Source organism: Perissodus microlepis, chromosome 18 (genome assembly GCF_051167445.1).
Source record: "Perissodus microlepis isolate ML-2025 ecotype Zambia chromosome 18, ASM5116744v1, whole genome shotgun sequence".
In the NCBI taxonomy this organism is placed as follows: domain Eukaryota; kingdom Metazoa; phylum Chordata; class Actinopteri; order Cichliformes; family Cichlidae; genus Perissodus; species Perissodus microlepis.
In genome coordinates, this window is record NC_140478.1 from 112,838 (window position 1) to 139,779 (window position 26,942).

Sequence of the window (26,942 nt, forward strand, 5' to 3'; positions counted from 1 at the left end):
AATGCAACTAATAATCATGAAAGCATCCACGAAGTGCATGTAAATGTATTTTCTAAAACATTTATTCATCTGGTTTTTCCTGCTCATGTACAGTCTCTCCTCCTCCTCCTCCTCCTCCTCCTGTGCTCTGACAGTCACACAAAAACTGTATTCAACTTGAAAATAACAAACATCTTATCTTATAATAAGAATATATTCTTGTAATAGTTCATCAAAGAGCAGGTTGATAACAGTACAGCACACTGCTTAGTTATGTGAACATTGGAAAAACAGAAGAGGAAGAAGAAGACGTCTAATTCTGTGTAAATTCGGTTTCTGGATTTTTGTGGAGTTAATTTGTGAATAAAATAAAGACTGTTAGGAAGTGGATGTTGGTTTAATGATCAGTTTGTTTGAACTTTGTTTATTCCTATTCCTGGAAACACAATGGATTCCCAGACATCGCGTTGTTTAACCCTTTCATGCACAGTGGTCTGCAGCTATTCAAAGGCTGTTTTCTTGTATTTGTGTTGGTGTTGATGGTAAACTTGCACAGAAACACTACACACTGATGTCTCCATACCCTTCATAAGTCAAAACCTATGTTGTCCACCTAAGTGGACATTTAAAAAATGAAGTTCAAAAATCTTATATTCATTCCTAAAGAAGAATAAAAATCCTGATTGATGTTGTCATCATCCACACATGAGGGTTAAATGTGTTCAGTATGTTCCCAGAAACAGCCGACAATGACGAGGTGTAATCCACGCCTGTACAGAGAGGTCAATGCTGCAGCTTGTTACCATAAACATGAGCTGATGTCTTCCTGTTGTCATCAGGGTTGTTCCCTGTTCCCTCTGCCTCCAGTCAACATCGCCATTCGCTTCACCTACGTGCTCCAAGACTGGCAGCAGTATTCATGGCCGCAGCAGCCTCCAGGTAGGCAGTACATGTCATGTCATTAATACACAAATAGAAAAATGTAATATTATTATTAAGAAATTATTTAATTTTTTTAAATACATGTCAGCAAGTGGCTGACATCCAGAAACCCTGCCAGTGGCTTTTAGGAGTCGTGTGTGTGATGCAGGTCATGTTGTTTCCTGTGGAACGATTGTACCTGCTGGTTCCAGGTCGTTCTTCTGATAAGTCTTTTCACTCGTCTGTCTGAAAGCGTGTGGGGAGCGCTTGGTCGTGGCTGGTTTATCGTAAATAAATAAAAACCCTGCAGGGGCAACGCCAGGTTTATGGACCCAACAGTGCTCACTGGAACCTTCAGTAACTTAGAAGTTCTTCTGTAGCCGATGCCATCAGTCTTAAGTGTGCAAAGGTCTTGAGAGAGCTTGTTGGTTTTACCCATCATGAGACACTTCTTGTGTGAAACCTGGCTAATGAGGCCATAGTTGGGACTGAACCGGCTGATATTAATTTGCACTAAGTGGCAGGATTGCTCTGTAATTACTCATAAATGTGTCTTTTTGCACCTTTCTTTCTGTCCAATACATTTCCCCCGTGTCATTCTTCATTGTTAGACGTCATGTACGGACATCTATGGTAGCGCTGGGTGATATGAGGAAAATGTAATATCACAATATTTTTTTGCTATATCACAAAACACGAAATAAATCACGATATGTTTAAGTTATTTTCAACCATATAGGATCTAAATTTGCACTTTTTCAAACCGACCATTCAGGATGGTTTTCTATTGTCAACATAAAAATGATCTGAATGAACTGAAATGTTTTCTTTTAACCATCAGCTGCACACAGAGGATTTTCACAGATTACAGTATAATCACAGTAAGTCTCTTTCTGTGGTCAACACTAGACTTTAACATCAAAAGATCACAACAACAAAAAACGACGTCAAGAAAAAAATCATGAGTCAAAATAAAACGACTGAAATGAAAAAGCTGCTCTGTTGTTCTTATAAAAATGGCAAAATAAAAAAAATGGATGACATCAAATTACAGAAACAAGTCGAGACAGTGACTATAAAACAGTTTATTTAATGTTTGCTTGGTGTGCAGGGAGACGTTGACATGCAGGGTTTAAAACATCGTTTCTTTTGCAGCGAGATTCATTCTCTCACCGTCTGAAACTCCTGATGTCGCCATATTTTTACCTGTTCAATTCAGTTCAGTTTTATTTATACAGCACCAAATCACAACAACAGTCGCCTCAAGGTGCTTTATATTGCACAGTAGATTGTACAATAATAGATACAGAGAAAAACCCAACAATCATATGACCCCCTATGAGCAGCACTTTGGGGACAGTGGGAAGGAAAAACTCCCTTTTAACAGGAAGAAACCTCCAGCAGAACCAGGCTCAGGGAGGGGCGGCCATCTGCTGTGATTGGTTGGGGTGAGAGAAGGAAGACAGGATAAAGACATGCTGTGGAAGAGAGACAGAGGTTAATAACAGATATGATTCAATGCAGAGAGGTCTGTTAACACATAGTGAGTGAAGAAGAAAAACTCAATGCATCATGGGAATCCCCCGGCAGCCTACGTCTATTGCAGCATAACTAAGGGAGGATTCAGGGTCACCTGGTCCAGCCCTAACTATATGCTTTAGCAAAAAGGAAAGTTTGAAGCCTAATCTTGAAAGTAGAGATAGTTTCTGTCTCCTGAATCCAAACTGGAAGCTGGTTCCACAGAAGAGGGGCCTGAAAACTGAAGGCTCTGCCTCCCATTCTACTTTTAAATACTCTAGGAACAACAAGTAGGCCTGCAGTGTGAGAGCGAAGTGCTCTAATAGGGTGATATGGTACTACAAGGTCATTAAGATAAGATGGGGCCTGATTATTTAAGACACAGGCATCGAACTCCAGGCCTCGAGGGCCGGTGTCCTGCAGGTTTTAGATGTGTCCTTGATCCAACATAGATGATTTAAACGGCTAAATCACCTCCTCAACATGTCTTGAAGTTCTCCAGAGGCCTGGTAATGAACTAATCCTTTGATTCAGGTGTGTAGACCCAGGGTGAGATCTAAAACCTGCAGGACACCGGCCCTCGAGGCCTGGATTGGCAAAGCCTTATTTAAGACCTTGATGTGAGGAGCAGGATTTTGAATTTTCACCATCGTACGTAGAAAAACTCACAATACATCGAGTTTATTTGTTATATTGTTTGATTTGTAGTTTGTATAGTTTAAAGTTGTTTCTCTGCATGTGTGGATTGGATGGGTTGTTACCAACATCTAGTGAGAATTTCATGTGAACATCACCTTTAGAAATATATGTAGACAATTGGTGATGCATTCAATATGTTTTACGTGTGTGTGTGTGTGTGTGTGTGTGTGTGTGTGTGTGCGCGCTCACAAACAGAGGTTGGTTGTGTTACTGAACTCCCTGACTGTGAGGAAGCCCTGGGTGGGCTCTGGTGACAGACTGCCTGCTCTGCTGTTTGGACGATTATTCAGTTTTTTGTGTTTTTTCTGGCAGATTGTGATGCGCTCCTTGGTGGCGAGGTGGGGGGGTGGAGTTTGGGAAGTTTCCATTCGGTGCCTGTGAGGAGCCAATAAGGTAAAAACTGATGATACTTTCTAAAAATTACAGTCACATGTTTTCTGCACACTGAGCAGTCGGTGTGACGGCTTTGTTGCTTATCACATGGTCTCGGAGCCTCTTCATCGTCATCCTTATCTGTGGGTCTGAGGAAGACTTACTTTGTTTGCTGTTACTGTCTTTCTGTTTTTCACTTTTGTAGTGAACTTCATCTCGCAACAACCTGGCCTCATCTTACTGAAGGCATAGTTGTGGATAATGACGTGTACAGGTAAGGCTGTGTGCGCAGTGTTCTGGTGTACTGTACTAAGAGCAGCTGCAACATACCAGCTAGATCGTTTTGTTACCTCGCAACACTCAGCCTCACTGCAACTGTGTCACCAGCTGAGCCACGAGGAAACCGATGGGCTCAAATTGTGGTCATAAATATTTTGTACTTGTGAGTTCAAACTCACACACTGCCAGGGGACCTGAGCGCAGAGTTTTACACACAGTTTGTTGCTTTGTGTCTGTAAGACGACCTTAACAAAAAAAATTGTAACTCGTGTAAATATTTTTTACAAACACACAAATTCTCATCTGTAGATGCACAAACATAAAATCTTCAGATATTCTGGCTTACAAGGTTACAAAGCTCACAACTACACATTTGATTTACAAGTACAAATGACCACAATCTGAGCCCATAGAAACCAGCACCAGTCAGCCAGTGACCACAGCTGATGCTAGCGTGGGCTAAAGTGCACCACACTGAGTGATGAGGTACCCGGGCTAGAAAGACAACTCCAGTTTGAGGCGCACGTCCTCCTGACATTTGGTGTTTGTGTTAACGATCCAATGGGAAAGCTTTGATGGGAGTGAGCTGTTCACTTGCACTATAGCACACAAAACGCTGCGCTGAGCACTGAGTGTTGCATCCGTGTACACACTGCATTGCTTCATATTTCACTCGTAAAGTAGGAAATGGGTGGAGCAGTTTATTAAAAGGGTAAACGTACACGGGTTTGATTGTAAGGCCCAAACAGAGCTGGCACAGGTCTAACAAGCTTGTGCATGAAGGGACAAACTGAGTGTGACATAAGGAAATGCTTACATGTGTAATTATCTTGATTACTGGTGAAGGACTACGTCACATGTAATCAAACATGACTCATTACTTATAAAAACCCTTTAACTAAAAGTGTATCAGAAACTCTCCTCTACTGTTTACTCTGTTTATCACCCAACAGTGACCTCGACCCTCTTCAAGCTCCTCACTGGTCAGTTCGAGTCAGGACGGCTGAAAATCCTCAGTGTTTACTGGGTAAGTTAAACTGATCAGTGGGACACTCAGGGACAGAGACCATGATGCTTTGGGGCAGACCACAGAGGTTTTACTAGTCAGTACAGATTTCAAACACACCGCTACATACTACATTAAGGTCAGTGCATTAAGTGCACTGACCTTAATGTAGTATTTTTCTGGTTACTAATACACTTGGATCCATTACAAACATACACATTGTTGTGTGATGTGTGAAGACTTTTTATGGCTTTGTTTTTTGTCCAAACAGCACAGAGGAAACTATTTCTAAGCCAAGAGGCTAAAATTCATGCATCAAATGATACGCAGCAGATAAGACGGATGTAATCAAGCTACCGATAGAAAGAACATAGTAAAGGACAAATAAAGTGTCTTTTTTCCTCATTGTTCTCTGTGTGGGCCTCCCACTTCCTCCCACAGTCCAAAGACATGCAGTTAGTGGGGACAGGTTCATTGGGGCTCTAAATTTCCCACGGTGTGAATGTCTGTCTCTGTGTTTGCCCTGCGACAGACTGGCGACCTGTCCAGGGTGTGCCCCGCCTCTCATGACAGCCCCAAGCACTTTACATGTGATGTAAAGTGGACTTTTCTTTTGTTGCCACGTCCATGATTTAGAAAATGTTACACAGATGTTGTCCTGCTTCGCTGTGCTGAAGCGTGTGCTTCATGAAAAGTTTGAATAAGAAAATATCAGGTCAGTAACTGTTTTCGTTCCCTGCAGGTGAGGCTGTGACAGAGCTCTTTAAACTCTGCTGTAGGACTGAGTCTACAGAGGAGATTCCTGGAAGAGGATACGCTGAAGATGAGGGCAAAGGTCAGGTTCCTGGCTTTACTTGTTGAGTGACCATACTGCATTCTGGAAACGTGCGTAGCTTACTGGGAGATCTGGGCATCTGTGCTGACCCGGGCCTCAGTAATTGAACAGAAACTCTTGGATGTGTTTGTCGTCTGTAGAAAACAGTGATATCAGCTCTGCTTTGTCCAAGCTGACCGAGCCAGCAGCAACTGTGCCCATTTCCAAACTGTCCGTCTCCAACATGGTGCACAGTGCCCGGAAGCACATTCGCCGCCATCGACGCATCGATGAGTCGCCCCTTAACACCGAGATACTCAATTCTGTCCTTCTGGTAAGAGTTAATCATGTAACCTGTTTAAAAGGCATTAACTAGTCGGAGTTGACTAATACTTGACTGAGTTTTAATGGTTTCAGCTCATTTTATGAGGAAACTGATTCTGACAGAAGAGGTGTGGATCCCGTGTTAGGAGACGGTGAGCGTGATATTCAGAGCAGCAGAGACCTCGGAGCGTGTGGTAGTTTGACTCGTACTGATGTGGCCCCTCTGCTTCTTTTCACAAACAGTTTTTCCTTCCTGGTTACTGTTGAGCCCGTCACACTCAGCAGGTCGAGCTCGAGCTAAGACAGCCTTGACTCTTAAAACTACAGCCGTAATTGCATTTATGTCTTAGAGTGCTGGCCACAGATATTGATCCCATCTGACAGCAGCTCAGTAAAGCACAAGAGCGTCATCTTAAACAGGATATCAGGCAGCGTTCTTATTTTTATTGTCTACTTCTGGTCACGTCCTGCTTTTGCCACTGAGCGATCAGCATCCTGTGTTTTATCGTGAAGTGATGACTACGTGAGCTCCACTTGTTTAATTCTTCTAACATCTATAAAACAACAGAGTTTCTAAATGACAGACTTGTTTATTTGTGTTTGTGTCTCAGTATCTGTTTCCAGATGCTGCTGTGGAGAAGTCTGACTGTAAGAATAACACTCAGCTGTCCAACTCCAGTGGGACATCGGAGCAAGAGAAAACCTCTGATTATGTATGTTTGCCTCTTCACCACTCGCACACTCAAGGTTACACTCAGGTCAGGTCCAGTATAAGTTTCAGAGTGAAGACAGGCTCAGTGCTGTCAGTACTTTGTCAGGATTTTTATTAGAATGTATTAAATTTGGTGTCCTGCTGTTTGATTTCATGCTGGTCTTTTCCCTCGTTGTAGAACCTTTCCCACCAGCTGAAGTCAGCCCCCAGTGACAGTCTGACCTACCGTCTGGCTCTGTGTGTGTGTCTGGTCAACTATTACTACGGTGGGCTGCGGGCTGTTGGACACCTCTGGCAGGAGTTTGTCCTTGAGTTGCGTTACCGGTGGGAAAATAACCATCTTATTTGTGGGTGGGTACCTCACAGGCTCGTGCTGCTTTGATTTTAAAGATGTCACACATATTAACATTTTCATTTTATAGCAGGTAAAATAAGTATTGAACACGTCAGCAGTTCTCTAAGCAAATATATTTCTAAAGGTGCTTTGATGTGAAATTATCACCAGATGTCGGTAACACAGGGACATTAAACACACAGACATTTATTTATTACTTTATACAAATGTTGCTGATGACAGTTCATGGCAGCTTCTGTATGGAGAAACCAGTCCCATCATTGCTCATGACTTTGACCCACTCACCACACAAACAGTCTATAGATCCCGAATGCTCCGTGGATCCTTCCCACAGATTCGGCTCAGGTGATTGGCTGGGCCGTTCCAGCAGCTTTACTTGATTTCTCTGAAACCAACAGTTTCCATTGGCTGTGTTTGTGATCATGGTCTTGCTGAAACATCCATCCTTGTTTCATCTTCATCATCCTGGTAGATGGCAGCAGATTTTAATCAACAATGTCTCCATTCATCCTTCCTGGAGTTATATTTAATGTCTCAGTCCCTTTTGCAGCTTGTTATAAAGTTTTTATGCATAACTTTTCTAAGCAATCACACATTTTTTTGGGAACATCAAAATCATAATGCTCCCACCTCCAGCCTTCAGTGTTGCTGTGGTGTTTTTGGGATGAAGCCGCCCAAACACGGTGTGTTTACAGCATTCAAAGAGTTTTGCTCTTAACAAAGGCAGTCGCACTTTTCTCCTCTCCCTTATCTTCCCTGCTTAGCCTCTTGTGTCCTTGTCTAGTCTCGTGTTTTTACTTACTTTTCCCTGGAATACTCTCTCACAGTCTGTTCTCTAAAACCTAAAAGAGGAATTATGGATTGGATCAACTGGTCCCTGAATGCAATTGACACCCCTTTCTCAACGAGAAGTCTGGGCTCGGGTGAGCCTGAGTGCTGAAGATATCTACCTATTCTGAACCATGATAACAGGGTTCTGGCTGATCGGAGCTGGCTTGGCCCTGGCTTATCGAAGAATTAAGAAAGCGGAACCGGCTGTTCAAACCCCCACAAGGCTGCCCGCGGGGACTGAAACGATGGGAGAGGCGTGAGTTTCTCAAAATGGGCTCATTGAACGCAGCATGGATAAGATCTTGGAGAGGCTACGGCTGCTGTGAATACTCAGAATAAGACTTCTGAGTGCAAATTGGATCACATCTTGGAGAAGCTCACTGCGGTCGTTGTTAACTTGTTATTTTCTGTTATATTGCGAGAGTACTGTTGCCCGCGAAGGGTTGTTGTTGGTGTGGAGAAAAATGGCGTAACAAATAAAGCGCTTGGAGTGAGACTACAACGTCGTGTCTTTTGAGTTAACAGTCGTGAGTTCTCAGAATTGGCTCTCTGAGCACAAGAATGACAACATCACGGAGCGCAAGTTTGATAACATCATGGAGAAGCTCACGGCTCTCCAACGGGAGATTGAGAGACCAGTGTCGGAGTGTTAGAACAGCTTTGAAATTCATATGAGCTGTTCGCACTAAAGTAAAAACCTCCATCACTTATGCGGATACCCCTTCGGCGCCAGCTGTGGGCTCAAGGCTGGAGCCGAACAAAAACTCCCTGATAACGACTGTGTTTAGACTGTTCTTCCCACTCCATGCAAGGCCACCTGGGTTGGCTGGAAGACTGTTTACTTAGCCTGGCAGGGAGGAGGACACTGTCTCAGCTGAACTCTGGACACGCACACACTTACACAGACATATATACACATGCAGATGTACACTCCTCCCCCTCCAAACGCCTTCGACGCTTATTCCCCTTCGATGCTGACGGTGGATCAAGGAGACCAGCGCACGCAGGCCCGGATGTACTGTCTACACTGGCTGTCTCTCACCCTTTACCCATCCCTGTTGCTTGTCATGTGTTTCTTTGGTGTATTAAGAGTTTTTTCATGTGCAGAGGTGTTTTTTCTGTTCTCAAACTGATCTCCCTGTTGGAGCTCAGTCTGGGGGGAGCTATTTTTTTCTCCTTATCTTTCCTCATGTGGTGCATTTTCCATTGTTATACCTCTCTGACCTGTCTTCCCCATGTGATGTTTGTGTCATGTATGTATGGTCAGAAGGGTAAGATGGCGCTGGCAAAGGTCGGCAGCCTTAACCCAATATCCATCGGGGTCAGCCTTCAGGATCAATAAAGTTTTATTGAATTGAATTGAATTGAATTATGTGACCAAACTATATTAAAGTTAAAGCGTATTGTTGTACCTATGCATTACACTGGAGCAGAGCTTACATACATTCTTACCTGCTTACACTCATCAGTCATTCGTCAAACTGAATAAAATAGCAATAAAATAGGGTGGCTGCAGCTCAGGCGGTAGAGCGGGTCGTCTACTGATCGGAAGGTTGGTGGTTCAATTCCTGGCTTCCCCCAGTCTGCATGCCAAATATCCTTGGGCAAGATACTAACCCCAAATTGCTCTCCGATGCGTTCATCGGAGTGTGTGTGCGTGTGTGTGCGTGTGTGTGTGTGTGTGTGTGTGCGCGTGTGTGTGTGTGTGCGTGTGCGTGTGTGTACGTGTGTGTGTGTGTGCACCTAGAAGAATGTGCTTGTGCAAATGGGTGAATGCACAAGTTGTGTAAAGCGCTTTGAGTGCTCAGAAGAGTAGAAAAGCGCTGTATAAGAACCAGTCCATTTACCATTTAACCAGAGGAGTACTGCACTGGTTGGATGGCAGCAGCCATGGAGGGAGGGTGTAATTGTCCCGTGTTATGCTGGTGTTTTGTATTAGATGTAAGCTTACATTTGGCAGCATTAGTGAACATTATACTGAATGTTACACAGGAGTGTCTCAGGCAGGAGGGAGGCTCACTCGGTCCATTCACTGAGCTTAGTGTTCAGTGATCGATGGTCCAGGGGAAAAGCTGTTTTCTTAGCCTGGCTGTCCTGTTTCTTGAACAGCTGCTGTCCAGGATGAGATGAGATTTGATTGGCTCTCCTGAGACAGCGAGTGCTGACCATGTCCTCCAGGGAAGGAAAGGGACAGGCACTATTCTTCTGTGCTGTCTTAATGACCCACCGAGCAGTTAGTATACCAAGCTGTTAGCAGTAGGTGGGGACACACTATGGTGCTGTGGTAAAAAAGCCACCAAGACTTTCTTCTCCAGATGGTTCCTCCTCCTCCTCAGCATCCTGAGGTGGAGTCTTTGACTTTGGACCATGAGAGGTCCTCAGCTATGTGAGTCCCCAGGAACGAGGACACTCGCTGAACACAGTCTGCTTGATGTGGAGAGGAACGTGTTTCCCTCTGCTGAGGTCACATCTCCTTAGTTTTGATGCCGCTGAGCAGACGGTTGTGTTCATTGCAGCAGCCTGTCAGGTTTTTAACCTCCTGCCTGTTCGCCGTCTTCTCCACTGATGATTGTCGCATCATCAGCAAATGTAACGATGGTGTTAGAGGGGCAGGTAGGTGTGAACTCATGAGTGTACAGGAGAGCAGGCAGAGACGCCTGTGGATACTTTATGAATGCAGATGATAATATTCTGCCAGCGTTTCACAGACTTGTTCAGCAAACTTTAAACACACTTCACGCTTCTCTTTTTTTCTGTGGCTCTTGCGCACATATTGTTTTCTTTGAAACAGTCGTACCTGCTGATTCCAGGCCTTCCTGTGGCTCTTCATAACTGGGCCTTGACTCTTCTGATAATTCTTTTCACTGGTCTGTGTGAAATCTTGTGGGAAGCACCTGGTCGTGGCCCATTTATGGTGAAATAATATTCTTTCCACTTTACCAAAAGTGCGCTGGAACCTTCAGTAGTTCTTCTGTGACCACTGCCACCAGCATGTTTTGCAAAAGTCTTGAGAGAGCTCGTTGTTTTTACCCGTCATGAGACGTTTGTTGTGTGAAACCTGAATAATGAGACCATCAGTTGGGACTGAACCAGCTGATATTTGATTTGATATTAATTGGCGAGGTCTGTGACGAGTTACATGACTCTTTGGTGGCAGGAGTCCTGGGCTGGAGGTGCGAGTCCCACTGAGTCTGTGGATGTTGTTGGACTGTCCTGGTTTCCCACCTCGGGATAAGCAGACTGCAGTAGCGGTTTCCCTTTCTAAGAAGTGGGACTAGGGGCTGTGCTTGAACTTGGGAATGATACTCCAAAGGAAGTCTGTGACTGGGTCAGTTCGTTAGTTGAACCTGAGGTTGAGGATATATTTTCAGCCCTGGAGCTCCTCTGCCTGCTGTCAGATGGTGACGGCATACAAAGTATCTGGTACCACTGTCCTCTGTGTGCTGCTGTTGGTCCGTCAGCTGTGGAGAGAGTGAAGAATAAGTGATAATGAAATGTTGTTGTTCTCGTTGAACTCTGTTATTGCTGCTTTATTCGTGGCCAACACTCAGCAGATATTGGCATCAGCCGATTTCAGTCGGGATCTCAAAGGACTTCATGGAAGAGCAGAACCTATTTGCAGACATTTGTGGGACCTCGTTAGACTGTTGACTTGGACACAGACAGAAGACAGAAACACATTTTGAGACCAGAGGAGATGGATCTGTCAGAGCGGGGCCCCCAGGCTGTGGAGTGCTTTGCCTCCATCATTATGTTGCCTTGATTGCATTTATTTTTATAAACAGCAGCTTGAGACTCATTTATTTAGCCTGGCTTTGAACTAGATTTGTGCTGTTTCATATTATTGTGAAGCACTCTGTGGTTCTTATCCTGTGCCATATAAATAAAGTCAAATGCTGGATGTCTGTACTTTGTCCAGCTTCAGCTGTCCAGCTGAGCCGACACTTTAGAATCGGGCTTTGGTGTTGTTGTCAGTCATGTTGGCTCTCCGTCCGTCTCTAATAACAGACAAATGACCAAAATGTAAAAATCCAACTCCAAGTACATAATACCAGGCACAAAAGCCCCTGCAGTGTTTGTGCCGTGCTCTAACTAAAACTTTGCTTGAAATTGTTTAAGCAGTATTTGTTTCTCTGTTAACACACTGGTGTTCACTCATATCCATCTCTGTGCTTCCTAATCTGCAGGCTGGCAGGTGGAGCTCCTGATCTTCGCTGTTGTCTTTTGCATCAGAAGTTCCAGGTAGCCACACAGTGCACAAAGTGCAAGGACTAATCGAACGATTTAAAAGACAAAAAACAACATCATGCACATTTGTAGACTTGCAACTTTAATTCCAGTGGTTTATCAAAAGTGTTGTGTTAACTTTGATAATTGGAACGATGTTTAGGTGATAAAGAGAAAAATGAATTCTGAGAGCTGATGCTCAGTGTGATACAGCATCTTCAAACTCCCAAACACCTGTTCATGTCGTGTTGTCTGTTGAACACAAGTAGCAGTGTTATGTTTCCATGTGTGAAAAGAGTTTTTGTTCCTGGACAGATGCTGAATTGTTGTATCGAAAGGAAGAAGGCCAGAGATGAATCTCACAAGGTACCCGAGGGGAAAGAAAAGGAACACAGGGTCTCAGGTGCCTGCCAGAAGAGCCGCCAAGGACCAGAGTGTGCAACCAGTGCTTCCAGTTCAACAAGAGAGATGTCTCAAGGAAAATCCTGGGACTCGTGGAGTGACAGCGAGGAGGAATTCTTCGAGTGCCTGAGTGACCAGGGCGAGACTGAGGCGACACAAACTGAGGGCAGAGCTGAGGGCAGGCTGCACCCCTACAACAACATGACTCTGCTCAACTCTGCAGAGCCTCTCTATGTTCCCGTCACACAGGTCAGAGTCACTGCCTCACTGTGCAAACACATCATATGCTGTTATTTATTCCAAATACAGCATGTTGAAAATAATAGTCGGGGTCACACGGGGTGGAGCCTATCCCATACCATAGGGCGAGAGGCGGGGTTCACCCTGGACAGGTCGCCAGTCGCAGGGCGAACACAGAGAGACAGACAAACATTTATCCCAGGGGTGGGCAACTCCAGGCCTCGAGGGCCGGCGTCCTGCAGATCTCACCCTGTGTCAACACACCTGAATCAGATGATTAGTTCAGCCTCTGGAGAACTTCCACGATAAGGATAAGCTTTATTTGTTGGTTGCCTGCAGCTGAGATGACCTAATCCAGCGGTCCCCAACCCCCGGGCCTCGGACCGGTACCGGTCCGTGAGTCGTTTGGTACCGGGCCGTGAGAGTTGAGGCTCAGGTGTGAAATGTTTGGTTTTCAGGGTTTTTATCGGTTTTCAGCGTTATTTTGTTATCGTTTTGATCGTTAACTCGGTTTTCCTGGGTCTTTTCACGTGTGTTATGAATCTTCTTTTTTTCGGTACCGGTACTAGTTTTATTTTGTTGTATTTATCCGCGACACCTTAAAGGCCGGTCCGTGAAAATATTGTCGGGCATAAACCGGTCCGTGGCGCAAAAAAGGTTGGGGACCGCTGACCTAATCGACCATACATACAATGTACAAACTTAACATTGGGAATACAGGTCAGGCTAACTAGCAGCAAAGGATAGCCCTAACCCAAGACATGTTGAGGAGGTCATTTAGCCATTTAATCAGCTGTGTTGGATCAAGGACACATCTAAAACCTGCAGGACACCGGCCCTCGAGGCCTGGAGTTGGACACCTCTGATTTATGCTCTCATTCACACCTGTGGGCAGTTTAGAGTCAGAGTTAACCCAACCCCACTCGCTCCATGTTCAAAGACGTGCAGTTAATAATTAGAACTAAAAGAAAGCGGTTGTAACAGTACAGAGGCGACCTTTGTGTGACAAAACCATGAAAGCAGATCTCATATAAGTGGTTCACAGAAATGTCATTAACCTCAGCTGAAGCTGACTGAGTCTGATATCTGTGCATCATGTTTCATTTTCAGGAACCAGCTCCAATGACAGAGGACCTGTTAGCAGAGCAGTCAGAGGTACTGACCAAACTGGGCACATCAGCTGAAGGTACCCACCTGCGTGCTCGGATGCAGAGTGCCTGTCTGCTATCTGACATGGAGTCCTTCAAAGTGAGTCGGACACACTCTGGGTCAGCTGTCTCCTAAGTTTCTTAGTGCTTCCTGTCTAACATCCACACTTAGACGGACACATCGGAGAGCAGCTTGGGGTTAGTATCTTGGCTAAGGATACTTGGCCTGCAGACTGGAGGAACCAGGGATTGAACCACGACCTTCTGATCAGTAGATGACCTGCTAATGAGCTACAGCCACCCGTTAGCCTTCAGCATTAGCCACATGTTGTGGAAGTTTTCCATTAAATAAAGCCTGCAGACGAGCGGTAGCTAACATTCTTTAATCAAAACAAAGAACAGAAAACCAAGCTTGGTGGAGAGCCTGCATGATCGCGGGGCAGACGGTCAGCAGAGTCTCCCTGAGCCTAGCATGGCTCTCAGTTAAAAACCTTCTTCAGGAACAAAAGGCAGTGCACAGCTGTTTCACACCTTAAGGTTCACACTCCCTTGCTACCTCCCAGAGTCCTCGAAGAGACAAAAGATTCTTCCTGTGGAGTTCTGCTTCCCCCAACTTCCTTACCAGACTCCCACCATCTGTCTAACTGCATGAGTGTGAGACATGCTAAAATCCAGTGGCACCAAGGCATTATACAATAACATAATATGAATAATACATAAATAAAAGAAATTCTTATACACACATTAGCGTCAGTGTGCCCTGGAGTTGCTACATGTCTGCTAGTTTTACTGTTCAGGATGTTTTGTGTGTGTGTGTGTGAACTGCCTGCAGTGAACATAACTGTGCAGTCACACACACACACACACACACACACACACACACACACACACACACACACACACACAGTAGTCACAGAGAGTACCACTGTGGTAGGGTGACCATAAAGAGGACACTGGGCCCAGTCATGAAGAACTTTAATAATACTGTTAGCGTAAAGAAAACGACGTCTTCTCTGTGCAGTTAATGAATGGGATATTAATGAATTAATAAAAAATGTCATGTAGGCTTTTACAAGTAAACTAGTGTGAAATAAGAGGACTGTTGATCAGCCTATGCTGTGGAAAGCTGTGACTCTGTCACTGACACGTGTGGCATGATGGATGCAGTCATGCTGGGAGAAGCTACGTGAGTGCAGAAACCTCTGATCACCAGACGATCACGTGGTCGTCAGTTTTCAAACAGCTCATTGCAGTTTTATAAATCATCTTCAGAGGTTATTTGAACCTTGTCTTTGCAGAGACCTGCAGATCTGAGGCAGTAATGCAGTGATAATGACCAGCACACAGTGTAAGTCATGCTGCAGCTGCCCTGAATCTGCAGTGTTGGTTATTCCCACCATGTCTCTATGTTTCTGATCCAGTGTGGACGAGCTCTTTATTCAGTCTGAACTGGTTTTAATACTAAAATACAATTGATTTGTTATTCATAGATTTTCAGATTTACACAAAAAAGTAAAACATTTGTTGCCAGATCACACGTATTTACTTCCAGTCCTGAACAGAAGGAAATCGTTTTGATGCCTAAATGACATTTTATGTTCAGTGACAGCCTGGTGTGCTTGGGTCCATGAATGCTGTGGTGTCGTGAGTGGGCCCTGTTAGAGTCGTCAGTGCCAGTATGAGGTGTCAGTGAATATATTTACACATTACTTCATTTAAAGTACGAGTTTGTGTCTCTGTCCACAGGCAGCCAACCCCGGCTGTGTCCTGGAGGATTTTGTGCGCTGGTATTCACCTCGGGATTACGTAGAAGAGGAAGTGGTCGATGAGAAGGGCAACACGATGGTGACGGGGACACTCAGTCCCAGGATGAAGATCCCAGGCAACATGTGGGTGGAGGCTTGGGAGACTGCCAGGGTCACACCTGCACGACGCCAAAAAGACTTTTTGATGACACCAAGGAGGCCGAGAAGGTCTGAAGCAGGTCGTTCGTTTTGCGTGTTTTAAGCCAAACGTGTTTACTAAGTGGATCACAAAGTGTTTTCATGAATGTTTCTGCTGATTTTCAGGATCAGCTTGTGCCATGGGACCGTTTTGGCTCATGTCTGTTGGAGAAGTCAGTTTAACACAGATCTGTGCTCACAGACATGTTGAAGCATTTTCACATGTTGATGAAAAAGGATCTGATGCTGTCACACACGATGTTTAACTGACACACAGCAGCTCTCTGTGGTGTGATGGTGTTAAATGAAGAACAACTTTAAACCAGCTTCTATTAATGATCCGGTCGGCTTTATGGGAAAGGGACAAACAGTAACTGGGTTAGTTGTTTCCTCACCCAAAGAGGGTCCTGGATTTGGACCCGGGCAGGTCCCTGCCAAGCGTTTGCATGTTCTTCCTGCACATATGAAAGCAGAGCTTGGAGCTCCAGTTTGCACCATCACTGAAAATGTTGCCTGTCTTTTAAAGACATTGTTTATCCAAAAAGAGAAAGTTAAAAATAATGCTCACTGATAGTCTTATGACAGATTTAAAGATCTGGGTATGACTGGTCCCTCTGTGAATAACCATCATAGAGAAAGGTCACCGTTTATCTGGAGTCTTCTTCAGAGGCAGCCTGTTGGCTGTGCAAAAATATTCTGTTGATCTGGAAGAGCAAAAGGAAAACAGAAGCCAGGCAAACTAAACGTTTTGGGGGTTTGTCTTTAGGTTCTGCTCTACATGGCGATGCAGAAACCTGCAGACCTGGCCCGTCGCCTCCTGCCCTGTATACTTCATGCAACTATTCTGAAGTTGAAGGAAGAAGGTAAGTCCTCACCGTTTGGTTGAAAAACACGTTTATATGAAATAAAATCAGGGAAAATAACTCTGAGCCCACAGCAGGTAAATTACAGTCAGACCGAAATACAAAAAACTAAAGATATTAAAATAAGTACTAAAAAAATGAAATGCAACCCGAGATGTTAATGGAGAAAAAAAACCAGAAGCTGCATGAATAAAAAAGTAGAAATCTTGGACGCTGCCAGCATAATGCACAGGCTTTTGACGGGGCTCGCACACAAACACAAAGCAGAGGATGAAGCATCACCAAATATGTTTCCAAACCAAAGAAGATAAGAGGAAGCATACCTGCGCAGCGGTGGGTGATGAGGAGAGGCCGCAGCGTGTCTGTCTTAAAGTGCAAGTTTGTGACAGTTTAAAGCTTAACAAGCTAAGACGCCAAACATCCAGAGCACAAAGACAAGTCAGAGGGCTTTTTCAGACACACACTTCTAAACTGTCGTGCTCAACAGTGTCTCTGCTAAAACTGCGTCTGTGCTCTGCTCCTGTAAAGTTGCCTATCGAGTGCTTAATGATAAGGTGCATGGTAGCTGCTTTCCTCTGCAGGTGGATGAAGCCACTGATAGTGACAAAGGAATGACTTCTCTGCAGACAGGCTCCTGGCAGAGCCACTGCAGAGGAACTCTTTACAATCACTGACTGTGAAACGTGAGGACTGTGTGGGGATGTGCAGACGGGGGCGCGACAGCTGGGAAACGAGGAGGGCTGCAAGTGGACGCACTGTATGATACACGCTGGCGTCTACACAGCTCAGTCCTGAGCTGAGTGATGTAATGACTGATTGCATCGACACAGTCATTACATCAAAATACAACCCCTTTTTTTCGGCACTGAAACGAAACAGGCTCCGCCCACACAGCCGTTCTGTATCACAGCTGTGATGCAAAAAGATTTGGGCACCACTGGTATAGAGTGACTGGAACCCAGAACCTGGAAGTGTCCAGTGATGTGAGGGTAAAGGACGTCTCACTGAGTACTTTGGTGCACAGATGAGTTTGTGGTCAGTTCAGTGAATGCAGCCCATGAGCTGCAGAAAAAGCCCAAATCCTGAGCCCCCCAAGATTTGGGCTCAAGATGTGTTCTGCACTGCAGGCCCTTGGACTCCATCAGGGTTTGGGCCAGTTTTGAGCTCTTATAAGTATCAGAGATGGACACGTGATATTTTCAGGGCTGCATGAACATGACCCTGGTGTTAAAATGCAGGTAAATGTGATTTAGTTCGTTTACTCTAACTAGCTGCCCAACCCTCACTGTGAAAGGAGCCTGGAAAGTTAAGTTTTCTCCAGTAATGATCAGAAATCAGATAAAACCCACTCTTTATTTTATTCTACACACAATAAATTGATAATTATTCCAGGATACAGAAAAGTCTAGATTTCGTCTTCAGACTGTCACATCTGGAGCAGGGCATAATTTGATTTGGTTTTTAGAAGAAGCTAAAGATCTTTCAGTCGTGTTGCTGTTGTTCCCTGACACCTGCAGTGCAACCATTAATTTAGCTAATGAGAGTTCACGTATAATTATAACAGGTCTTAGTTTCTGGATCGTCTCTAAGTTGACGGTATACTGCTAAGACCAGTTCTGAGTCTAGAGACAGCCAATGAGAGACACTAGTAAGGACATCACTGAGGAGAGTTTTCTAGTACTTTGGAGAAACCTCAATCAGCTAACGTCCTGCTGTGATACTCAGACCTTTTCTCTAATTAAACCAGAAAGCTAGTTTTCATTTATTCTGTAATATCCCAGAATGTTTCAGCAGGTCAGAAATGCTTTGGTGCATATCCAGGTTGTATGTAAATTCATTCTGATTAAGTCGGGACTACAAAATACAAAACATAGCTTGGACACAACAATAATGTCCTCGTTTCACTTCTTAAAAAAATGTATTTTGATCTTATGACACTTACTAAAAGCTTTACTTCCAGAGGTTGACAGAGACGCTCCGTGCTGATAACACGTGAATGTGTCAAGGTTTGTATCATATCTATCTAATAGACTCCAGTTTGTGCATGTAAATGGAGAGTCCTCTTCACACACTGAGGTTAATTATGGAGTTCCACAGGGTTCAGTGCTAGGACCAATTCTGTTTACATTATACATGCTTCCCTTAGGCAGCATCATTAGAAGACATAGCATACATTTACACTGCTATGCAGATGACACCCAGCTCTATCTGTCCATGAAGCCAGATAACACACACCAATGAGTTAAACTGCAGGAATGTCTTAAAGACATAAAGACCTGGATGGCCGCTAACTTTCTGCTTCTTAATTCAGATCAAACTGAGGTTATTGTACTCGGTTATTGTAGATGGCCCCACCCCTCCCTGAGCCTGGCTCTGCTGAAGGCTTCTTCTTGTTTAAAGGGAGTTTTTCCTTGTGCCAAAGCACATGTGGGTATTTTCCTGGACAAAAGGCTTAGTTTCTATTTGCAGATGTGTTCTGTGATCCTCTGAAATAGCTGGAATAATTAACTCCAATAATAATCCATCAAGACTTTGTGGATATGTTTTAATCTCTGTAAAGATTATTATAAAATGTTGTGAAGGTTTTGTTTATTTCAAAAGGATCTGTATTAGTAAGATAATAGTTTGCAGGTTTACTCGATTTTAGGCTTTTTCTCATGTTAACAGTAATTGAGGTTACAAACGTGGCAGGTCTTTCTTTTAATCACAGCTTTCTGTCACTCTGGAAACACTGTCATTTCTTCTCTTTCAGAGTCTGCTGAAGATATTCCATCAGTGCAAAAAACCATTCAGTAAGCTACAGTTCAAGCGAGCAAGCTCCTGCAGTCCCCCAACCAGGACTACAAGAAGTTAGAGGTCAGTGAAAACTCGACCGGACTTTCCACAAATAATTCAGTTTAAAAGAAAGTATCATTAGATTCACCCAAAAAAGTTTTGTTTTTAAATAAATTATTGATTGATTGTTAACTGTGTTTTTGTTGTAGGTGAGTATGTGCTGTACATGAGGTGTACGTAGACTGGACAGTGTGCACCATGGCTGAGAACTTGGCTGATAATTATTATGACCATTGATGGTTGAACCATGAAAACAGGGGTGTGGTGCAGTGGGATTGTAGTGGGAGCTGGAGTAACAAACTCCAGTGCTTCCTCAGTGATGGCTAACTTTTTTTCTAAACCTAGGTAATTCCTTCGGCTGTTCCCACCTGGGCTCAAAGCTTTTATACTCTGCTGATATCGGATGTGTTTATCAGTGATCGAAAACAGAGACTGAGATTGTTATTATTGAGTTTGATCACACGTTAGGTGCATTAAACACCTGCTTTAATACTGTCCTAAAGTCTGAGAACAATCATCACTTCTTCACATATAAAAATGTTCTTCTCACTAGCACTCAGTATCCATACAGCCCCTCTTCTTTGAATAACACTGTACAGCTGCACAGCTAAACCCCACCATGTTAGTTTTGCTTGATTGGACAGTCTTGTTGTGTAAAAGTATTCTTGGCTTTCTCAAAGTACATTTCAGTATGCCATGTATCCACTGTGACCCCAAACACGCCTTTTACACCCCGAGACTCAGCCCATAACGTTCCACGTAGGAAAAACCACGTATGTGTATAAATGTGACAGTCTTGGGGTCTCATGCTGTCAGGATTGAGCAGACAGTTGTTCTTGTCCTGTGTGCAGGATTTCATTAACCAGCTGCTGAGCATGGAGACAGTCATCACTCAAGCTCGCTCGCTCAAGGCCAAGTTCTCCATTCCTGAGGACGACAGCGGAGAGGCTGCTGATGAACTGAAGAAGTGAGTCGCAGAGTTTGAGCTGCGCTCACTGACAGCTTTGTTTGTGCTGTTGGTAACACGTAACCGTCTTCACCGTCACTATAGATAGTTTGTCAGTAACAGGTTGTCACGATGAATCTGTTAACGTTTCACAAAGACGGCGTCTGAAGGATCACAGTCAGTTCACACGTTTCTTTCTCGCTCATGTTGTTGGTCTTATTTTATAGTTTTGGTGTCTTCAGGTTTTACATGTTCTTATTTAAGTGTTTTGTTTTGTGGGAATATTGTAACATTTTCCACATTGTGTGTTGTCTCTAGGTTTGTGAGCTCCCTGCTGGAGGAACCAGAGGTGGTAGTGACAGGAGCAGGCCAGGGCCTGGCTGGCAGTATAATCCACAGACTCTTCATCAGTGCTCAGAGGGTAACTCTCACTCTGCCTCCGTGTCCTTCCCACGTCTTGCTGTCAGTTTCATGTATACAGTCATGTATTTGTCATCTATAGAGACATCTTTAGAGGTACACACACACACCAGTCAACCACTTATTCAATATCAGCATCAAGAATAGGTCGGTGTCCCGGTCCTAGAACAAGACATGAAGTCAGCGCTGTTTTATTTATATATACTTCATGTAGATGAAACTGGAAGGACGTGGTCAGCACTGATGTAAAGACGCAGTGTTGTCTGTCAGTGTCAGGAGAGTCTGCTCTATTGTAACGTTGTTTCTTCCTGAAACACACAATTGCTGCTGCTGTGAAGCACGTTCAGAGCTATAAGAACCAGTCTGTTTAACTATCAATGAAAAATGAAGAATTATCAGTTTGACTGTGTGACAATTCTGCAGGAACAAAGTTGTGCAGCTCTCTCCACAGTGGAGCAGATCTCCTTCCTGTCTTTGACGCTTCTTTTTCTCTTTCTGCAGTAACAACTATTAATGTGCATTTGTATATGTTTACAGTGTTAGCAGAAACAAAGCTTTGGTGGCCGTGACTCCAGAGATGGAGCCGAGTATCTAATCGAATCATCGGTTTGTTCTTTAAGCCTTAAAAGTGTCCATGTGCTCCACACTGGATCCCAGATTGACTCTGATGCATCGACTGGAACATGAATCCAAAATCCTGCTCCTCACATTCAAGGTCTTAAATAATCAGGCCCCATCTTATCTTAATGACCTTGTAGTACCATATCACCCTATCAGAGCACTTCTCTCTCACTCTGCAGGCCTACTTGTTGTTCCTAGAGTATTTAAAAGTAGAATGGGAGGCAGAGCCTTCAGTTTTCAGGCCCCTCTTCTGTGGAACCAGCTTCCAGTTTGGATTCAGGAGACAGACAAAACTTTCCTCTTTGATAAAGCACATAGTTAGGGTTGGATCAGGAACCTTAATTAGTCTGCAATAGACCCTGTGCACGAGAAAATGCTAACTTCCTGTTTTAAGATCGGATGCAGGGTTGTACATTTCCGGTAGCTTTACTTTGCGGTCAATTGCTGCTGCAAAGATGGACTCCAAAATCATGTCCAAAATATGAAAACAGAAAGATGGCGTTAAGTTCCAAAGAGCAGAAGGTGGGAACACTCACCACTGCTGTGTCATAAAAAAACCTAATGATCAGTTTTGACGTTTGAAGCGTGCAGATCGATTGGTGGTTTACATCACTCAACACAAGCAGAACTGCATTACAGAATCAGAAGCACATCTCTGTATAGTGACAGTTCTTATGATTTAAACAGGCAGATGTTCAGCATTCAAACTACAGGTGAACAATAGTCAAAGGTTTCCCTGCTAGTCAAGTACACACCTACACAGCATGTCAACAAACCGTGGTAAGGGTCTCTATGCATGAGTATTTACGAAGGGTATGTTGTGACGTACCTTCAAAATTACAGCGGTCCCTCGCTATAACGCGGCCTCGCTGTTTCGCAGATTTTTTTTGTGCAAGTTTGCATGCTTTTTTTTTTTTTTTTTTGCGCACAGCGCTTTGTGTTCTGCGTCCTGATTGGCTGCAGACTATTGTTGATCTCCTCCGTGCCGTCTCTCCTGTACAGTACAGAATTGCTGATTCATTAATGATTCATTGATGTTGAATTATCTCTCAGCTGCTCTGTTCTCATGTGCTGGACCTGAAAACACGGTTTGATCTTTGGTGTCTGTAATACTGGACTTATTTGTCTACGAAGGTTTGAACTTTGAGAGTTTAAACAAGAGAGAAACGTGTGAAAATGTTCATGTCTGTCTGAGTGTATAAAGCGTGTAGTGAGGGGTTTTACCTTAAAACATCTGTAATAATTGTAAAAAATAAAGTTGGCTACTTCAGATTTCACCAATCGCAGGTTATTTTTAGAACGTAACTCCCGCGATAAACGAGGGAGCGCTGTATACAAATACTGAGAAGTATAAAATTTGAATCCTGTCTCTCTCTGAGGCGCGGGGGGAAAAAATATCGACAAGTCGATCAACATCATCTACAGATACATTCGACATCTCGAGAAATGTAAATCGCCACTGATTCGTCCATTTGGTTGAAAAACCCGACCGTGAACAAGGAGCGAATATCACACCGGAAACTAAGCGCTATGCGCCGGAAGTAGCATATGCTAAGGCGCACAGGTCTAAGTTATAGGTCTAAGTTCCCCATAATGCACTGGGTGTTTCTTCTTCACTCAACATGTGTTAGTAGACCTCTCTGCATTCAGTCCGTCTGCCCCTCATCTATCGATGGATGTTTGTTAGAGGCTTTGGTTCCCACTGTTGCTCACAGATGGTCACCTAATGTTTCCCTGTGTAACTGCAGGGTCTTTGCCTTATAACATAGAAGCAGCTTGAGGTAACTGTTGTTGTGATGCTGTGTGTGTGTAATAAAGCTCCCTTACTGACAGTGGGTCACCACAGCTTGTAGCTCCATGTATTTGATGTGGCACGTTTGCCCTCGCTGACACAACCTTAAAGGGATTTGTGTGTATGAATAAAGTTTATTGTTCATACAGTTCATTGCCGTATGTCTGTGAAAGGCTGAATGAGGGTTGTAGCTCCCTCAGCAGCTGTAGAGCGATGGAGATGTGGTTGGTTAAACGCTGCTTTAGTTTACACTACAAACCACACTCACCTGTTTACACTCCTTTTGTGTTACAACCACCTTGTTACACTCAAACACCAGATGATGCATCTGAGCCAACTAAGGATTCACTGAGACTGAAGAAGCTCGAGATCATAAGAATTTGAGGCTCAGCTGATACAGTATCATAGGAGAATCCAACCATTGTATGTCAAGAGACTATAGGCAGCACAAGCTCCATCTGTTAATGCATGAGGAACGACGTGGTTCAGAGCGTTGCCTCCTGCAGCTGGTGACATGTTCAGATTTCAGCTCTGTCGGTTAGAAAGTCTGTTTTTGTTTTTCATCTGTGTGTTGCTCTTTCATCCTTTTGTTCTTCCTGTTTCTTGCATCAAGCTGGCTGACTTCACCACTGATGAGGTAACCATGAGCAGTAAGCCTCGTGTCGCTCACAGTTACATTTAACATAGTGCGATAAACACACTCAGTCATTATAAGGTACATCCTCTCTAAAGGTTCACATAACAGACAAACAGGATAATAAAAATAATCTGGTTCTTTGCAGCGTCCTCAGATGAACAACACACGACATTATTACACGTCTCAGTATTTGTTACACTGAACACAAATATAAACACAACACTTTTGTTTCCATGAGCTGAACCGGATCCTGACTGGTTTTGCGACATGTGTTTCATTGTGCTACACATGTGCGGCATATTTCAGAGTGGCCTTTTATTGTGGGCAGTCTCAGACACACCTGTGCAATATTCATGCTGTCTAATCAGCACCTTGACATGCCACACCTGTGAGGTGGGATGGATCATCTCAGCTAACGAGAAGTTCTCACTAACACACATTTAGACAGATTTGTGAACAGTGTTTGCGAGCAGTGTTCCCTGTAATGTTTCATGTGTCTGAGCGAACACACAAACTCCCTGAGCGTCCCTTGGACCACTGTGAGCAACAGCAGACGTGTGCACTGTGGTCACGCCAGCATCCAAGTTACATGTTTATTAAAATAATCAAATTACAGCATTTACATTTATGTTAGACGACTTTTAATTAACTGCTTTAGCCCACTTACAATGGAAATTAAAACAATCTTGTTCATGACCTGTGCAGTATGTTAACACTATTGAAAGTAAAAATAACTTGAACTCCAATTTTGAAAACACAACTTTCTTTAAATAAAACTCTGACTTGTATTATGAGTCTGTGGTCTGGGAGAGAGTCTGTAACTCTGTCTGCAAGTACAGTAAATAAAGACCAATGTTGGGCAATTAATTACATAGTTACTTCTTCAAAAAAGTAACTGAGTTATGCAAACAAAGTTTTTTGCAGCTGTTTACCTAAAAATGCAGCCAAGGCGTTTTTAAATAAACATTTCAAACTATTTACAGAACAATCAGCTGTTCTGCATCAAATCTGATGCCACACAAATTATTTGTGCCACTCCAAAAAATAATTTCTGTCCACTATGAGATGAAGGAGAACAACAGCCTGATACCTGCAGGCCTGACAGCAGCAGATGTATCACTGCTGTAACACCTGTAACACTCAGCAGTCGCCTCATTGTTCTGACATACACAACAACACTATTGACTACACTACACACTAACTACACACTAACTACACAAGATTTGTGCTAAACTTGGCAATCGCATCTCAAACACGCCGTCACTCCTAAAACTTCCCCCTTCCTAAACAACTAAATGCCATGTAGCCATATTATTTTGATTGGTCCACATGGTACATTTTTCCACCAATAGGAAAGGCTGGGGTTTGTTTTGGTTGTGTCTTTGCTCACAGGCTTTCGAGTGTTTTCCTTATAAAACGCAGTTTTTACCGTTTCTTCCCGCAGTAAATATAAACAACGACAGTATTCAGGAAGAAAACCAAACATTGCAGATATTTTATCATAACTCTGGTTTTACGTGGCCGATCAACACAGTTTAAAAACTGGTATAAAGTCCACACTTTTCCGTCAGTTGTTCGTCTGTCCTGCTCACATCTCCAATGGTTGTACACGCTGTCATTAACGTGGCTTCACTCCACATCAGCCGCTTTGCTAAAACACCGGTGTCGGCACATAAGGACGCTGTCAGTCAATTCAATTCAATTCAATTTTATTTATATAGCGCCAAATCACAACAAAAGTCGCCTCAAGGCGCTTCATAGATACAGAGAAAAACCCAACAATCATATGACCCCCTATGAGCAAGCACTTTGGCGACAGTGGGAAGGAAAAACTCCCTTTTAACAGGAACAAACCTCCGGCAGAACCAGGCTCAGGGAGGGGCGGCCATCTGCTGCGACCGGTTGGGGTGAGAGAAGGAAGACAGGATAAAAGACATGCTGTGGAAGAGAGACAGAGGTTAATAACAGATATGATTCAATGCAGAGAGGTCTATTAATACATAGTGAGTGAGAAAGGTGACTGGAAAGGAAAAACTCAATGCATCATGGGAATCCCCCGGCATCCTACGTCTATTGCAGCATAACTAAGGGAGGATTCAGGGTCACCTGGTCCAGCCCTAACTATATGCTTTAGCAAAAAGGAAAGTTTTAAGCCTAATCTTAAAAGTAGAGATAGTGTCTGTCTCCCGAATCCAAACTGGAAGCTGGTTCCACAGAAGAGGGGCCTGAAAACTGAAGGCTCTGCCTCCCATTCTACTTTTAAATACTCTAGGAACAACAAGTAGGCCTGCAGAGCGAGAGCGAAGTGCTCTAATAGGGTGATATGGTACTACAAGGTCATTAAGATAAGATGGGGCCTGATTATTTAAGACCTTGTATGTGAGGAGCAGGATTTTGAATTCAATTCTGGACTTAACAGGAAGCCAATGAAGGGAAGCCAAAACAGGAGAAATATGCTCTCTCCTTCTAGTCCCTGTCAGTACTCTTGCTGCAGCATTTTGGATTAACTGAAGGCTTTTCAGTGAGTTTTTTGGACATCCTGATAATAATGAATTACAGTAGTCCAGCCTGGAAGTAATAAATGCATGAACTAGTTTTTCAGCGTCACTCTGAGACAGGATATTTCTAATTTTAGAGATGTTGCGCAAATGGAAGAAAGCAGTCTTACATATTTGTTTAATATGTGCGTTGAAGGACATGTCCTGGTCAAAAATGACTCCAAGGTTCCTCACAGCGTTACTGGAGGCCAAGGTAATGCCATCCAGAGTATGAATCTGCTTAGATACCATATTTCTAAGATTTTCAGGGCCGAGTACAATAACCTCAGTTTGATCTGAATTAAGAAGCAGAAAGTTAGCGGCCATCCAGGTCTTTATGTCTTTAAGACATTCCTGCAGTTTAACTCATTGGTGTGTGTTATCTGGCTTCATGGACAGATAGAGCTGGGTGTCATCTGCATAGCAGTGTAAATGTATGCTATGTCTTCTAATGATGCTGCCTAAGGGAAGCATGTATAATGTAAACAGAATTGGTCCTAGCACTGAACCCTGTGGAACTC

At 43.7% G+C, this 26,942-nt stretch overlaps 1 pseudogene across 1 annotated transcript in view; it reads left to right on the plus strand.

The window, feature by feature from the left end:
• The window catches only part of LOC146366353 (rab3 GTPase-activating protein catalytic subunit-like), a 35,925-nt pseudogene extending 9,869 nt beyond the window's left edge, over positions 1-26,056 (plus strand). The window contains exons 8-24 of the transcript XR_014797565.1: positions 819-918; positions 3,430-3,510; positions 3,695-3,763; positions 4,722-4,795; positions 5,517-5,609; positions 5,750-5,922; positions 6,524-6,625; positions 6,803-6,975; positions 11,998-12,052; positions 12,353-12,688; positions 13,790-13,927; positions 15,574-15,800; positions 16,537-16,633; positions 19,386-19,489; positions 20,320-20,435; positions 20,733-20,835; positions 23,861-26,056. The product of XR_014797565.1 is annotated as a rab3 GTPase-activating protein catalytic subunit-like (transcript). The remainder of the gene's footprint in view (positions 1-818; positions 919-3,429; positions 3,511-3,694; positions 3,764-4,721; positions 4,796-5,516; positions 5,610-5,749; positions 5,923-6,523; positions 6,626-6,802; positions 6,976-11,997; positions 12,053-12,352; positions 12,689-13,789; positions 13,928-15,573; positions 15,801-16,536; positions 16,634-19,385; positions 19,490-20,319; positions 20,436-20,732; positions 20,836-23,860) is intronic.
• Positions 26,057-26,942: the final 886 nt, after the last annotated feature.